This window comes from Elephantulus edwardii, unplaced genomic scaffold (genome assembly GCF_000299155.1).
Source record: "Elephantulus edwardii isolate Elephantulus edwardi_28Jun2011 unplaced genomic scaffold, EleEdw1.0 scaffold00054, whole genome shotgun sequence".
Lineage (NCBI taxonomy): Eukaryota > Metazoa > Chordata > Mammalia > Macroscelidea > Macroscelididae > Elephantulus > Elephantulus edwardii.
The window spans coordinates 2,926,279-2,939,601 of NW_006399804.1; positions in this window are offsets into that span (position 1 = coordinate 2,926,279).

A 13,323-nucleotide genomic window follows, 5' to 3' on the forward strand; every position below is an offset into this window, starting at 1 on the left:
TTGGCACAACTTGTTAGCTGAAATATGTCAATTGGTACACCATCTATTCCTGAGGTCTTATTTTTTCTATTTCCTTCAAAGCAGCCTGAACTACTTCTTTCATCCCCATAGGCTCTTGCTCATATATTGTTTCGTAAGGGTACTGAAAATCCCATGGACTTCGAAGAGAACAGTCAGATGTGTTTTGGAGAAAGCACAACCAGAATGCTCCCTGGAAGCAAGGATAGTAAATTTTCATCTCAAGTATTTTAGGTATGTTGCTGCTGTTGTTGTTATGTGTCATTAAGTCAAATAAAAGACTCATAGCAACCCTAAGAGCACCAGATCTGAACCCTGTCCTATTCTGCCCTCTCTTTATATTTTTTTTTACATACTTGAGTTCATTGCTGCATTTGCCATCTTTTCAAACCATCTTGTTAATGGCTGTCCTCTCTCTGACCCTCCACCTTTCCTTGATGTTTCTTTCCAAGTAATAATAACCCTCCTGAAAACATGCCCAATATATGGAGAAGGGATACAGCCATTTGACTTTAAATTGTACAGTATTTTACTCACATCGGCATCACATATACTATAATTGGAACGATACAGAGAAGATTAGTATGGCCCTTGTGCAAGGATGACATGCAAACTCGTGAAGTGTTCCATGTTTTTTCAGGAGAGCAGCAAACAATAAATTTTGGTTGTGGAGAGATTGGAACACTTATGCACTGCTGCTGGGAGTTTAAAATGGTGCAACTACTAGGGAAGGCTGTTTGGGACTTTCTCAAAAAGTGGAAATAGAAATAGCACTTAACCCAGCAATGCCACTACTGGGAATATGCCCTTAAGAAATCAGAATCACCATCTAAACAGATACAAACACACCCATGTTTATTGCTGTGTCATTCACAATTGAAGAGTGTCCATCAACAAATGGATAGAAAAACTATGGCATATTCATACAATTGAATACTGCACAACACTGAAAAACAATGAACTCATGAAACATTACACAACATGGGTGACCCTGAAGGACATTACGCTGAGTGAAATATTTCAGTTGTAAAAGGACAAATACTGACTAGCACCACTAAAGCAGGACATGAGGGCTGGGAGGAGAATAGGATAAGAGTGGATAGATAATGAATATTGCATTGGAACAGATAAAGGAAAGAACTGTTTAAAAGGAATATATGATTAGGCATTACACGTATAACAACAGACCAGAAAAGACGTACAGTGCAAAGAGGACTAGGGGTAGGAAGATGGAGGTAATCGTGCAACAGTGAATAAATACTTTTTTTTAAAAAAGTGAACTTGGAGGGAAGGAAGGGAGAGGGTAAAATGTGCAATAGTGAATAAATGAAAATCTAACTTTTCTGTAAACTCTTGCTAAATTAAAATTTTGTTTAAAAAAATATCATACGACATTCCTTTGTTCTTTCCAAATAGTAGCTTCTTGGTCCAGGTCTAGGTTTCACATGAGCACAACATAGTGTTCTGCGATTCCCAATCTTATCAATGGACATGTTGCAAGGAAAAGCTGTTACTTAGAAAGGGCCATCATGCTAGGAAAGGTGGAGGGTCAGAAAAGAGAAGATGACCTTCATCAAAATGAACTGACACAGTAACTAAAGCCATGGCCTCAAGTGCATCAGAGGTGAGGATGGCCTCTTGTTTATAGGGTTACTTTAAGTCCTACTACATTTGAGGGCACCTAACACCACGACATCAGTCAGCCTTTTCCTCAGTCATCTCCTTCTAACTTTTCCCTACCATGGCTGCTGCTACTCCATGGGAATGAAATTACAGAGATCTTTGACAGCTAAAGTTTCCTCTCCCTATGAACATGAACTCATTTCCCCTAAGATTCCTTCCTAATCTTTCCAGTAGCTGCTGTCACTTTTAATTTTATATAAATAGTTCTTAAAGGAGGATAAAACTCAAGGCACTTCTACAATTTAGCTATTGTGACCAGTGCAGGGATAAATATTGTTGTACAAGTCTCTGAGTCTCTGCTTTTAAGTTTTGGAGTGTAATTGATATATTATACAGTAGCTGTACATGTAGGGTTTTTTAAATTGTATATTGGTTTGCATATAAAATTCATATACATCATATTTCACACTATACTCATTCACACTGTGCTTCATGCAATCATTCTCATACATCATATTTTATAAAATTCATCACTATTTGAACTGTGCTCACCATTACCTCATCTTACTAGAACTTCAATGGATCTTTCCTATTTCCTTTACAACTTTTCTTCACTCACCAAATTGTTTGATCCTCTGATTTCCACCCTGCCCATTCTCTCTACAGCCAGCTCTTCCCCCCCTTGAATTCCTAAATACATTTTACCAGTTATCCTTCTATTTTTTACAATAATGGTTTTATTAAATATTTGTCCCTATAAGACTGAATTAGTTCATTCATCATGTTCTCTAGTCTCTCTCAAGTTATATAATAATTTTCTAAACCATTGCTCCCGAGTGCTGCATAGTATGCCCTTGTGTGAATGTATCAAACTTTCTCATTCCATTTGATTGTGGCTGGACATCTGGGCTGTTTTCATGTTCTTGTTATTGTAACACTGCTATGAATATTTGGTGTGCAAATTGTCATTTGTGTGTCTCTTCTCATTTCCTTGGATATATTCCTAGCAGTGGAATAGCGGGGCCATACAGAAGTTCTATGTTCAGGTTTTTGAGGAAATGCCAAACTGCCCATCCACAGTGGTTGCACCATTTTATAATCCCAACAACAAACAGTATATGAGAGTTCCAGACATTCCAGACACAAAGGAAGACATTAAGCTTTAGGAGAGACATCTTGGTCAAGTGAGACATTCCTCTACAGAGCGAACACTTTTAGGTGATTTTTGGGAGAGAGGGAACTGAAATTTTCCCTGCGTCAAGGTCCCTCTGTTTGGGGAATACTTGCCTCCACAGCTGTGGGGCCCTTCCAGGGGCCAAACAGGACAAAAGAGTTTGGGAGAGAGCAACAAGCAGAAGAAAGACTTTTGCAGCTTTCTCAGTTGATACATTGAGCTGGAAGAAAGATGGCTGACTTGCAATACCTTTGGACAACATCTACTCGAGTGGAGCACATAATCTTGCACCACTCAGTCAGTCCATAGATAAAGGAGGACAACAGAGTTTAGGAGAGGGGACTACATTAAGGTGAGATTCCTACAGCACTACAGTGCAGAACAGAGAGAACCTGAAGGACTTCAGGAAAGGCAAATTTTTCTAGAAAGGATTAACAGTAGATTGAGTGGCTCATCTCATAGATTATTTTAAGCTGGCAACAAATGAATAACATCATGAAGAGAAGAACTACCAATAACTTATGAAGACACTATAGAAACAGCCTAATGCTTTTCAAGAAAAATTACACATAATGTCAAAAAAGCAGCAGGCAGCTTCAAAAACTGTGAAAGAAACTAACCAAGCCTTCTCCCTCCAAAAAGCACAGAATATTGGTTGTTGTTATGTGCTGCCGAGTCGCTTGTGACTCATAGCGACCCTATGTACAACAGCCCTAAACCCTGCTCTATACTGTGCCAACCTCATTGTCTCCTACACACCTACTCCCAGTACCCCAATCACTGAATCAATCCATCTCATTTAGAGTCTGTCTCCTGCGCTGTTCCTCCACCCTCCCAAACATAATGTCCTTCTTCAAGGACTGGTCCCTCCTTCCAACATGCCCAAAGTTGTCAGACAAAGTTTCAGAATACTTGACTCCAAGGAGCTTCCCAGCCTCACCCTCTCCATGACAAACCTGTTTGTTTTCCTAGCAGTCCTTGGTATATTCAACACTCTTCTCCAGCACCACAGCTCAAAGGCATTCTAATATCCCTAGTCACTGTCTAACTCTCTGATACATAGCATGAAATTGTGAAGATTATAGCCCAGATCAGGCACACCTTAGTTTCCAGCTTGACGTCATTCCTCTTCAGTACTCTTGAGAGATCCCTAACAACTGACTTTTCCAGTGAAAATAATTTTATTTTCTGGATGCTGGTACCAAGAGTATTGACTGTGGAGCCAAGCAAATTAAAACTATTAACTATCTTATTCTCTTCACCATCCATACTGATACTGTCAATTGGGCCAGTAGTGAGAATCTTTGTTTTCTTGATGTTTAGCTTCAATCCGTATTGAGGGCTACAGTCCTTGACCTTCTGCAGCAAGTGCTTCAGGTCCTCCTCAGTTTCAGTAAGCAGGATTGTGTCATCCACATAATGCAGGTTGTTGATGGGTCTTCCTCCAATCCTGATGCCACATTTCTCCTTATACAGCTCAGCATCCTGGATGATCTGTTCTGCATACAGATTGAAAAGGTATGGAGACAAAATACATCCCTGGTGGATGTATTCTGAACAATGCAGTGTCTCAGCACTCTGTTCTGATGACTGCCTCTTTGTCCAAGTATAGGTTTCGTATAAGAACAATCAAATGCTCTGCAATTTCCATTCTTCTCAGAGTCATCCAGTTTGTTGTGATCCACACAGTCAAAAGTCTTTGTATAGTCAATGAAGCACAGACAGACATTCCTCTGGTACTCTGTTTTTTGCCAAGTTCCATTTAGCATTAGCTATATATAATATCCCTAGTACCACAATCTCTTCTAAACTCAGCCTGCACATATGGCAGTTCTCTGTTGATGTGTTGTTCCAGTAGTTTTTGGATAATTTTTAGCAGAATCTTCTTGTAGGTGGTATTAATTATATTGTTTGATAATTTCCACACTCTATCACACCATTCTTTGGAATGGGAACAAATAATCGATCTCTTCCAGTCAGTTGGCCAGCTGGCTGGCCTCCAGATTTCTTGGCACAGACCCAATGAATATTCCAGGGTCAAGAAGGCAGATGATAGAGGTTGATATGGAGACATTCAAATAGCTATAAAAGAAAGGATAAATGGTGAAAGAAACAATGGAAGCCACAAATAAAAAGACTACCATAGAGGTAGAGAACCAGAGGAAATACACTGATGAGGAGTTATTTTAATAGCTATGGAAGAAGGTTCAAATGATGGAAGAAACAATTAAAGCCATTAAGAAAGCAAACACTCCCAAGGTAAGAGCCATAAGAAATATATTCATGAGGAGGAACTCGCACAAATATAAAGAGGTACAAGAACTTAAAAAAAATCATCACAAAATATAAAGAGTAAAGCCAACACAGTACTGAAAATAACAGAAATGCATGAACATGCAATTCAGAATATTAAGATCAAAATGGCAGAAGTGTCCAACATGCTGGAGGGACAAAAAAGTAGAACAGAAGAGATGAAACAGAGAGTAAGTGATCTGGAAGACATAATAAAAGAAAAATCAGGGATGGGACATGAAGAAAATATTAGATTCATGTGGGATAACTTCAAAAGGAACAACATATTAGCATGGAGTTGGAAACAACCTAAGTGCCCATCAACAAACAAATGGATAGAGAAGCTGTGGTATGATCACACAATGGAATACTACACTGCTTTGAAAAACAAAGAACTCATGAAATATTACACTAAATGAGTGACCCTGGAGGACATTATGCTGAGTGAAATATCTACGCACAAAAGGACAAATACTGCATAGTGCCACTGTTGTAAAACAGGACTGACATTAGGGTTGGGGGCAGACTGAGAAAGATGGGATAAATTATGTATACTGCATGGAAACAGATAAGGAAAAAAACTGTTTAAAAGGTATATATGAATAGTTATTATTGTCATGACAGGAGTCCAGAATGAATACTGCAAGTGGAGTGGACTTGAGGGGAGGGATTGCATAACAATGAAAGAATTTTTCTTTTACTTTTCAAAAAGACGTGCGAACTGGGGGGAGAGTGGTGGGCAGGGAGAAAAGTGCAATGATGACTGGACAGCAATCCAAAATCTCTGTAAATTTTCATTAAAATTAATAATAAAAAAAAAGAAGAAGGAAAAAAGACTGTCTTGGGAGAGAGTGAAACCAAGTGTTTCCTTGGAGGCTAGGATTTTGAGGCTCCATCTCACATGCTTTCAGCATGTGACCAAGAGGGACCTGTCCTTGCAGAAGGACATCATGGCCAGAAGGGTAGAGGGAGAGTGCAGGAGACGAAGACCCCAGATGAGATAGTTTGATATAGTAACTAGGGCAACGGGGGTAGGTGTGTCAGAGTCAGTGAGACCGTCTTAAGACAGGGCAGGCTTCAGAGCTGTTGTACATAGGGTCTCTATAAATTGCCGGTTGACTTGATAGAACATAACAACAACAGAGCAAATGTGCAAATACCCTGAAACTCATGATCTACTCAGATTGACAAAGACAGCTGTAAAATACTGGAACAGACCCAAACAAACAAAGATATTTAAAAGTTCATAAAGACTCCTCCACAAAAAAAAAAAGTCCTGGACCAGATGGCTTCATAGTTAATTCTACCGAATATTCAGAGAAGATTATCACCAGCTCTACTTAAATTATTTAAAAAAAAAATAGTAAAAGAAGGAACAATCCCAATCCCAGAGACATTCTATAAAGCAAGCTTAACCCTAATACTAAAATCAGGCAAAGATCTTACCAAGAAAGAAAACTACAGACCAGTATCTTTAATAAGTATAGATACAAAAATCCTTAACAAAATTCTAGTCAATGTAATTCAAAAGCACATAAATAATTATCATGACCAAGTGGAATTTATAACAGGTATGCCAGCATGGGTAAGTATTAACGATCAATGTAATAAGGAGAAGAAGACCCTCAACCACATGGATTGACACGGTGACTGCTGTAATGTATGTATCAGTAATGTATGTATCAATGTAATATGTATCAGGAAGTGTGGAGATGGCACAGGATAGAACAGCGTTCAGATCTTTTGTTCATAGGGTCACCATGAGTAGTGCTTGACTTGACATCACCTAACAACAACAATTCACCCCATTAACAAAGCAAAAAACAAAAACATATGATCCTAGTAACTGATGCAGAAAATACATTTGACAAAATTCAACACCCCTTCCAGATTAAGAACCTTAGCAAAATAGGAATAGAAGGAAATTCCCTCAACCTAGTGAAAAGTGTATATGCAAAACCCAAACCAATATCATTCTCAACAGAGAAAGAATAAAACCATTTTCCTTGAAAACAGGGACCAGACAAGGATGTGCCACTTCTATTCAATATTGTATTGGAAGTACTTGCTAGGGCAATGCAACAAGAGAAGGACTTTAAAAGGCATATGGATCGGCAAAGAGATGGTTAAAGTGTCACTATATGCAGATAATATGATAGTGTACAAATAAAGCCCCAAGGACTCAACAACAACAAAATGTTCAAGCTAGGGGACCTATATAGTCGGGTACCAGGATATAAGATCATGATCCAAAAATCAGTGGGATTTTTCCTATAGTAACAAAGAGAACTCAGCCAAGGAAACCAAGAAAGCAGTACTGTCTACAACAGCCAACGACAAATTGAGATTATTGGGAATGAATTTAACTAAAGATACAAAAGAACTCTACAGGAAAACCACATAGCATTTCTGTGAGACACAGTAGAAGACCTACATAAATGGAAAAATGTTTCCTGTTCATGGATAGGAAGACTCAATATTGTGAAAATGCAATCCTACCAAAAGCAATATACATGTCCAATGCAGTCCCAATATAGACACACAATTCATTTATCAAGGAGATCAAAAGGGAAATTGTCAAGTTTATTTGGAGAGGAAAGAAACCCCTGAATAAGCAAAGCACGTCTGAAAACAAAAATGAAGTGGGAGGCATAACACTCCATGATCTCAAATCCTACTATGTAACAGTAGTAACCAAAATAGCATGGTACAGATACAATGACAGACACACAGACCAATAGAACCAAATGGACAACCCAGAAATGGATCTCTATGTTTACAGTTACCTGACATTTGACAAGGACATAAAACGTATCAAATGAGGAAATTACAATCTCTTCAACAAATGGTGCTGGCAAAACTGGGTTACCACCTGCAGAAAGATGAAACAGGATTTGTATCTCACACCATCCACAAAAATCAACTGAAGGTGGACTAAAGACCCAGGAGTAAAGTCTAAAACCATAAAGTTCATAAGAGATAAAGTGGGACCAAGCTTGGAAGACATATACTATGGTATACATATACTATGGTATACGTGACAAGTATATCCAGAAATGCACAATCTGGAGAAGATAAAATTGATAAATGGGAATTTCTAAATATTAAATATGTTGGAGACGATGTGATGAGATAGGAACTCTTATACATTGTTGGAATATACCCAAAAAAAAATGAGAACTGAGGCACAAATAGAGACTTGCACACCAAAGCAGCATTGTTAACCACCACAAGAGAATGGAAACAACTCATATATCCAACCATAATCAAATGGACTGAGAAATTATTGTATATTCACACAATGAAGTACTATGCAGCATTCAGGAGCAATGATTAAGTAAATTACTCAACATTATGCTGAGTGGACTAACTCAGTCCTATAAGGACAAATACTGCATAAAACCATTTTTGTTGAATGAGTATGAGGATCTAAGTGGGCAGAGGGATGAGGATGTGGAGAAGAGGGGAGGGAAGGGAAAGAGAATTAATCATGAGGTCACACAATTTGATGGGTTGGGAGCATTAGGGAAATGGGAAGGATCTGGTGTGAAAAACAATATACTCAAATTTTGTAAATAAACTAGTATTAAAAAATCTCAAAGAAAACCCATTTATTTTAAAAAAAGTGAGTATGAAACCCAGCCCAACTTTCACAATACCTTCTGTGCATTAGCTCATTACACCAAATATGTTCAAAAATCTCATCAATCACCAATTTAAATGGGGCAATTTAAATTGTTTACCTAGGATAGTGTACACAAATAGTGTCAGACTTTAAAAACTTTCCACATGTGTCTCACTTAAGAGAATTCTAAAAGTAAACCTTTAAAGGTTATGTTCTAAATAATTACCAACAACTTTCCTACAAGTAATTACTCGTCTCCCAGTTACTGTAGTATTTCTCATGCCTCAAGTGAGATAAGTATGACAAGCCTCAAATCTGTGAATTTTAATCAGTTGTTCTTCTGAAAACTGCAATAAACTCTAGTAAGCACAAGCTTGACAGAAACACTCATAAAGAAAGGCTACAGGAAAACCCATGTAATAACCATTTATCCAGGAGAGAAAGTGCAGTATAGCCATTCCACATCAGTAAAACTTCGTTCATGCAATTAACGTTTTCCAAGCTGCTGGAGTTTTTTTTCAAATGGGATAAATCATAATCAGACTTACAAAAGGGTATGTAAGTTCATGAATTTGCACAACCTGGGTTTCCCCCCCAAAGAATGTTATTAAAAATTTTTAAAAAGTTATTAAAAAATGAATAAAGACCAGATGAGCTGTGGGAGGATATTAATAATATCATTCATGAAAACTATAAAAGGTTATTACAAAGATAAAGAAGACCAAAATGGATATCAGAAGAGACTCTGAATATTTCACTGGAGCACCAAGAAGCCATAGAAAAGGGAAGAAATCAAGATGTGAAGGAACTGAACAGAAGATTTCAAAGGGCAGCAGAGGAAGATAAAGTATTATAATATATGTAAAGAGTTGGAAAATCAAAAGGGACAAGCTGAGTCAGCAGTTTTTAAACTGAAGAACAAATTCAAGCCTTGACTTACAGTACTTAAGGATGTTATGTGCAAAATGGTGAGTGACCCAAGGAGCATCAAAAGAAAATGAAAGGAGTATACAGAGTCACTATACAAAACAAAAAAACAAAACAAAAAAAAACAAACAAAAAAACACACAAAACAAACAAAAAAAAAAGGCTGACACAGAAGAATTTCATAAACAACATAAAATCAAGAGCCTATCATGATCAAAGAGGATGTTCAAGTTTCTCTGAAGGAACTGGCAAAAAACAAGGCCCCAGGAACTGACGGCATACAACAAATAGATGCTGCCCTCGCTACACTCACCAGATTGTGCAAAGAAATCTGGAGAACAACCACCTGGCCAAATGATTGAAAGAGATCCATATTTGTACCCATTCCAAAAAAAGGTGACCTGACAAGAGTGTGAATATTATTAAACAATATCATTACTATCACATGCAAGCAAGATCCTGCTGAAAATTATGCAGAAACACTGGAATAGCACGTCAACACAGAACTGTCACATGTGTAGGTTGAATCTTAGCTGAAAGCAGAGTGGACCAGAGGAAATGTCTGTGCAAAGGCATTTGACTGTGTGGATCACAACACACTGTGGTTAAATGTGAGAAGAACGAGAATCCCAGAATACTTGATTGTCCTTACAAGAAACCTATAATTGGACCAGGAGGTAGTCATCAGAACACAGCAAGGAATTTTGAACTATATGGTTCAAAATCAGGAAAGGTGTATACCAGTGATGCATCCTATCTCGAAGCTTTTTTCAATCAATATGCAGAACAGATCATAAAGGAAGTTGGGCTCTATGAGGAAGAATATGGCATTATGATTGGAGTAACAATCTGCATTATACAAATGACGTAACCTTGCTTGCTGAAACGGAGAAGGACCTCAGGTATTTGCTGCAAAAGGTTAAGGACTGTAGTCTTCAATATGGATTGAAGCCCAACATCAATAAAACAAATATTCTTACCACTAGGTCAATTGGCAGCATCATTATAGTCAGTGGAGATATGAGACTGTTAATAGGTTCAGCTTGCTTGACTCCACAATCAACACTCTTGGTATCAGCAGCCAGGAAATCAAAAGAATAATTGTATTGGTAAAGTCTGCTGTCAGGGACTTCTCCAGAGTACTGAAGAGCAATTATGTCAGTCTGGAGACTAAGGTGCACCTGATCCAGGCCATGGTAACACATTTTTGAGTTTCCAAGGCTGTAGATATTAATGGTAGAGAACTGCTTTACCTTTCTCCTGTGCAGTGCATGGTGAATTGCACCTGATCCAGGCCATGATCTTCACAATTATGTGCTATGCATCAGAAAGCTGGACAATGGCGAACGGTGATAGGAAAATTGATGCTTTTGAGGTGTGGTGCCGGAAAAGAGAATTGAATGTACCATGGACTGATAAGAGAACAAACAGGTTTGTCCTGGAGAGAATGAAACCAGGCTGCTCCTTGGAGGCAAGGATTCTGAAGCTGTCCGACATGCTTTAAGCATGTTGCAAGGAGGGACCAGTCCTTGGAGAGGGACATTATGCTTGGGAGGGTGGAGGGTCAGCGCAGGAGGGGGAGACCCTGAATGAGATAGATTGACTCAGTGACTGGGATAAAGGGGTAGGTGTGTCAGAGACAATGAAATTGGCTCAGGGTAGAGCAGTGTTCCAAGCTGTTCTACTACACAGGGTTGCTATAAGTTGGCATCAACGCGACAGCATGTAATAATGACGATGACAACTACTTAAATTAAAATTTGGAGAAAAACTAGAAGACATCAATTGCTTGCTGTTGGTGACTGAAATTCCCGTGCAGCAAATGTGTAACGAAGTGAAAAAATGAGTTGACAAGTTTCTTCTGACTCAGGATGGTCCCATGTATTTCAGAGCAGAACAGCTCCATAGAGTTTTCAATGACTACCTGACCTTTAAGAAAGAAAAATAAGGGTCCGCAAAAGAGAGGAAAACCCTCAAAAAGATGGACTGATGCTGTGGCTGCAACCATGGAACTGCATATAGCAGAGATTGTGAGGATAGGGTAGATATGAACTGTAGTTCACTCGAAGGCACTTAGCAGCAACAACCATGATCTTTTGGAAATAAGAGCACTAGATCTTGACTTCTGAAGGAATTCTGGGTGGAGTCAACCTTTCAGCTAGTAGCTGAACACTTAACTCTTTCTTGCCACCTAGGGATCCAAACTACGAGTCTACCTACCTTGCAAAGAGCTCCGCTGACATTGAAATTCCTCGCTATCAAAGTCTGTAGTGCAGCTCCCCCATACAAATCCTTGGGGGATGATGGGCTTCCCTTTCAAACATCTTTTAAACTGTAATTAAATAATTTTATATGTGTAGAATCAGTTGTTTAAAATCAGTATGCCTCTATAATTTCTAGTACAATGAAAGTTTACACTTACAGTTGATAGGGGCCACAGTGACAAAAATCGGAATTTTTTTTGTCAGTCCATGCCTCCTGACATTATCTTTTTGTTTTTAACCTTACTCAGTCTTTTTTTTATTCACAGGTTATACTCACTCTTGACTTCCTTCCTCATATGTGTATTTTAATTTTTCACCAATGAACACAATGCCATCGAGTCAATTCCAATTCACACCATGCTTATCGGGTTTCAGGCTATAAATCTTTGTTGAGCATCTGGTTGATTTGAACTGCTATCCTCTCGATTAGCAATGTGACATGTTATGAGAACTGGACAGGTTCAGTGTATCACCCCTGTCAAGCAGGGCCTCAGGGAGCTCCTGGTCACTCCAACACAGTTCCTATGATCAGAGCAGGGGATAATATAGAACAACGGATGACCCAGAAATTCCACTATTGGGATTTTACCCTAAAGAAACCATAACCATCACCCAAGTAGATATATGCACATCCATGTTTATTGTGACTTTGTTTGCAATAGCAAAGAGTTGGAAGCAACCCAAGTGCCTATCAACAAACTAATGGATAGAGAAGTTCTGATATAGTCACACAATGAAACACTATGCAGCACTAAAAAATAAGGATGAAATATTATGCAAAATGGATGACCCTGGATGACATTATGCAGAGTGAAATATCTAAGTTACAAAAGGACAAATACTGTATAGTGCCACTGTTGTAAAACAGAACTCACATCGGGGTTGGGGGGAGACTGAGGAGGAGAGGAGGAATGATGTATACTGCATTGAAACAGATGAGGGAGAGAACTGTTTAAAAGGGATATATGATTAGGTATAATTGCCATGGCAGGAGACCAGAATGAAGGCTGCACAAGGGAGTGGACTTGGGGGCACGGATTGCATATCAATGAAAAAGATTTTCTTTTACTTTGCAAGAAGAGTGGATTGGGGGGGGAGCGGCGGGAGAAATCTGCAACAATGAATGACTGGAAACACTAAGGCTCTGCAAACTTTTTTTTTTGGTTATGTGCTGAACTTTTTGTTAAACAATTTTAATGAACATTTACAGAGATTTTGGATTTCCAGTCATTCATTGTTACACTTTTCTCCCTGCCCAGCCTTTCCCTTCACCCCCCCCAAATTTTCATTAAAAGCAATAATAATAAAAAAAGAACAAGGAATGGCTATCCACATAGTGAAAACAAATTAGGATCATCCCTCTGCAAATGATCTTGGATAGAACTCTCGGGGGGGGGGGG